Source organism: Hippocampus comes, unplaced genomic scaffold, assembly GCF_001891065.2.
Source record: "Hippocampus comes isolate QL1 unplaced genomic scaffold, H_comes_QL1_v1.1 scaffold57, whole genome shotgun sequence".
NCBI lineage: Eukaryota > Metazoa > Chordata > Actinopteri > Syngnathiformes > Syngnathidae > Hippocampus > Hippocampus comes.
In genome coordinates this window covers 1,782,007-1,786,972 of record NW_017805039.1, presented here as the reverse complement: position 1 = coordinate 1,786,972, position 4,966 = coordinate 1,782,007, and positions in this window count along the sequence as shown.

The following is a 4,966-nucleotide window of genomic DNA, read 5'->3' as shown; positions in this document are numbered from 1 at the left end:
AGTGACAAACATCTCCAAAGCCGTCACGGCGAGTGGCTGGTAGCGGGGCGGGTTTGAAACGACAGTGAGTGCATCAAACGCACCGAGAAAGACAAAAAAACTCGGCTATTATGCATGCATGTGTTTGGCAGAGGCCGGATCCCGCCCGCGCTCTAATTTTCTGTATAAATACGCGTGACAGATATGTAAATGATCTCAGGGCGTATGCAAAACTTGAGTCGAACAATTCGTTTTAAGTGTGCGGGCTGTCATGATTGGGCAAAGACAAAAGAACGCGTACAAGTAACTTTTAAGTTTGTGTGAATTTACAAGAAAAAAAAACACTTAAGTGCACAATTAAATGAATGAATCCAACAAAAAGATCAAAATGAGCATTTTGAAGAGCGCAGACCTCCACAAAGAAAAAACAAATTACTTTACAGCCTCATTAGATGTAAACATCCCAATACGACTCAGCATTTTTCTCCATTGAAATGAATGCAAATGTGTGCGCAGGGGGGCATTATAATAAAAACATATGCAAAGAAGCGTATCACAACTAAGTGACTCAATAACCTGCAGTAAACGCGGTAATTTTTCGCAGAGGATAAAGAATCTATGCCTGTGAGTATTGCCTGTCTATGTGTTGCTGCAGCGTTTGTGTGCCATGCTAGTTTCTTTAGTTTTTCGATGAAGTAAAGATTGTCGCGACATACCCTGCCTATTTCGTGTACTCAATTGGAAGAAAAATAGAATTCTTTTTAATAGGAGAATTAAAAATAAACATCTTGCGCACACCCTGTTCGAACTGGCGATGTTGCCGTGTTCAGAATTAAACGATCACATTCAAGCTCATGGGAGTCAGCGCACACACCTGCCACATTTTTTTCCCCTCCGGCTCTTGTGGGCGGTGAGCGGATATGAAAATGCGCACTCTCTGTTTTCCATGTTATGTAGAAGTTACAAATGTCTCCGATAATTATGTCACAGTACATTACAGCTTGTGGTCTTTCGGCATGCAAGCGGCAGTTGGCTAGGTCACATCAACATCAGCAGAAAGCAGTCCAAAAAATAAAAAATATACAAAAAAAACCAAAAAAACAAAAAAAACAAACATTATTTTGTTTATCAGCACATTTCAATATTTTCACCATCTGCTGCTTCAGCATCTGCCCTGGCTTGTTCAGCCATTGGCTACCATTTTACCTTGGACCAGACATTGCATCCAAATGGAGAAAACTTCAATGTGCTTCTATCTGGTCAATGTCAACAACTTCTTCCCCTAAGCTCAGCTGGAAGTACAGCATGATATTGGCTTTGCAAAATGAAAAGCATATCAACATTTTTTTCATTTTTCTTTTGTCAACAATACAATGTCATTATCCTGAGAAATATATTTTTTGGGGGTCAAAATGAGATATAGTACATGCATTTGAGAGGACAAGAATATTATTTTGGGTGGAATAAGACCATGAACAACATTTTGAGATACATGCTTTTTGTAAAAGCAATGTTACTGATTTATGGTTAAAAAAAAAAAACAAAACTTAACATACATGTAAAATAAAATATCAAGGCACATGAATTTCACAGAAAATTGTCTTTTTTGTGTGGGATTAGCAAATGTACAAAAGTGTGGGGGTTTTTTTCAATGGTTCAGACTTTTGATGAAAAGTAAAACCAGCACGAGTGTTTTTCATGCAATAATGTTTTAGAGTTTTGGTGTCATGGTAGGGTGGCAAAATGCATGAATGTTTAAAAAAAAAAATAAATAAACGTATTCACAAAAAAACAAAAAGGGAAGGTGAAAATCTTGATACTAAATTAACAAGCTCTCTAAACAATCCAAAATTAACAAAACAGGCCCTACTACAAAGAAGCACGACATGACAAAGAGAACGTGACTTGCATCAACAACAAACGAACAAACCCAACCTGAACGCCAGCAGGCAACAAAATACAAGCAAACTGACGAGCCAACAAGGTACACCTGGGGCTGCAGGGACCTGATTGGTTGACACAAGGAACATGGCGGACATGATCAGGTGGAAATCAAAACCTAACGAGAAAAAACAAGAAGGAAAACAATCAACCTGAACCCAGGCCAAATATAATCTTAACAACAAAAACACCTGGCAGAGAATACTGAAAATATCGAGAAAATTGCTTTTCTACGACAAGGAATGCGCAATTTCGATACACATTTTTCTCAAAGCACTGGAATATTTTTTTTCGATCCACCTTGATTTTATATATATATATATATATATATACTGCTCACAACCTTAAGGAAGCCTATTCGTATGCTCAACAGTCTCAGCACTCACATTTGCAATTTCTCCCAACGTCGGGCACGCAATTAAACCACCTAATGTTTCGTGAGAGTGAGAATGCCTAAATGAGTTAATTAAACTCTGAAAGTAAATTAAACACGACGTTAAGAGAAACAGTGATGATCAAGATCGAAGGATGAGGGACTTAAGGAAATCATGTTTTTGAAAGCAGTCTTCTTGACATTTGAACTCAATTACGCAGGTTTGAGTTTTCACAGAGTAGATACTGGATACGAGCCGTTGATGGCACCTACTGTATGTCATTCCGATCCAGGCAGTAGGAAAAAGTTGGAACGATTTGAGTGAATCGTAATTAGGGAATTTTACTCCGAACGCATTATCTTTGAGGACTAAAAACTTGTAATTAATCAAAGGCTTACTAGGAATTAGTGGATTTCTGGCTAATTCCTGATCCACTGTGTCTTAATGCACGGAGTAGTTCCGCCATCCTAATTGTGTGTCGAGTGGTGGGTCTTTCTGTCTGTGAGCTTTGAGGTCTTCGTGTGCAGCCCCAAAAACTTATCGTGGTTCCAATCATACCATCTGTTATTGGGCTCACATACTCCTGCTTCGGTATTACTTAAAAAGTTTGGCAGAAGAATTGCCGGCACTCCATATGAGGTACTTGATGAACAAACAATGTCATGTCTATGTTGTTACAGTCCTGGTGAGTGGTTGAAGGATTAGAAATTGAAGGACTAAATGAATGGGTCGTATGGTCCTAAAAAGAAGGGATTTGGATCTCCGGATACATTTTTGAGGGTGACATAAATTCAATCTGAAAGGACTTTTGCCATGAGACCTCGGTGGCAGGTTAAAGTCCTGCTATGGAACTAAAATCTTTCTGCGAAAATCCATCCACTTTCTATGATGCTTATCATGTTCAGGGTCGAGGGGAGCCGGAGCCAAAAAATGAAATAACATCCTGGATTGGTCACCAGGCAATCACAGAGCATATATAGACAGACGAGCAGTTACACTCACATTGACTACATTTACATGTAGTCAGTATTTGGGTTAAGGTCAAACTTGTACTTCCTGAAACATTCGGAATAACCCATTTATAAGCGTGATCGGACGGTTACCGGATTTAAACGGTGACGCAAATAGACGAGCTTTCCGTTTGTTACCGTATTTTCCGCACTATAAGGCGCTTTGGAGATTCAAGCGAGTCTTCAGTGAATGGCCTATTTTAAAACTGTTTTCATGTATAAGGCGCACGACGTCTCTGAGCTTTTTTACCTCTGCTCATGTATTTCTGGCGAGTTGCACACCAGACGTAAGGACTCATACACACGTATATGCGTCTGTGTGCAAACCGTGTCATTTTGGCCGTCGAGACAGAAAATAACATTAAAAACGCAATCAAAATCAATGTATACAAATTAGGCTAGCTACGGCGAGGGTGCCGTGCATCGAGTCTTGCGGGAACGGTTACCAGGCCAGACGACTTGATAATTATCAAAACTGTTTCCCATTACTCCGACGTCACCTTGGCAATTTCTGAAAGAGACTTTTTAAGAAAAATCTTTCATTTCTTCGTTTCATTTTGCCCCCTTTTCTTCTCCTTGTTTCTTAGTAACACTGACGAGATGAGAGCAAGGGAGAGGTGGGTTGATCTTGCGAAGATCCAAGAAATGGAGAGAGACAGCAAGACTTAAAGTAAATGCGCTCTCGAGCTCGGCCCACACAATGTCTGCCTGGTCGTGCGGAACGTTCATCTCCTGACTCTTTTCACACACACACACACAAACACACACACACACACACACACACACACACACACACACACAACACTTTTGACATCACTTGCGTTGCTTCCAGTTTTCCCCATGATAGAAACCAATGTAGGCCTCTGTTCACACCCGAGGGAATTAGCAGCCCTCCGACCTTTCTGATTTAATCAGCCGATTGTCTATGAAGCTTAACTGGTACTGCGGGAGGCGATCTACAAAGCATACGTATGCTTATACTTGTAGACCAGGGCTGTCCGGTCTTTCTTTCTCGAGGGTCGAAATGAGACTTTGGCACTTTGACATTCTTCACATTTAATTATGTACAAAAGATAGGATTGAGCACTTTTATGTGTGTATTATGATCTCATCTTAATGAAGTCGCAAATGTAATTAACGTTGCAAAATCCGTGCCTGTTTAGTTCAACACTAAGCTATTATTCTGCTGTAACACGCAGGTTAATTGTAGCTCCTGGCATCTAGTGGAAAAGCAGTTAAATGTTCTGCGCGTAACTAGAGTTCGGTAGGGTACACTAGTAAAAAAATATTTTCACACATTTGATCATGCAGGTGCTCCCGGATTTTTATGACTGGAGAGATTATATTTTTGCTCCCTCTCTCTGGCTGTGTTGAAAATTTGTAAAGCGAAATTTTGCAGCCCTCCACATCCCCCCACGCCCATTTCTGAGTGCTGCAAACGAGAAAAAAAAACAACTAAAAACAACAATGCGAAGAGTCGGTGCACCACATGAGTTTCTGTAAACAAGCACCCTAATTAGACTAATTGATTTCTCACACCTGGCTGAGCCACCATGATGGATGCTCGTGGCAAACGTGCATGCAAATCGCTTTGTAGTTCGTACTAGAGCTGCTTGTGTGATGCATATTGGTTGGAGATCGACGTTCATGATAACAGCCGCG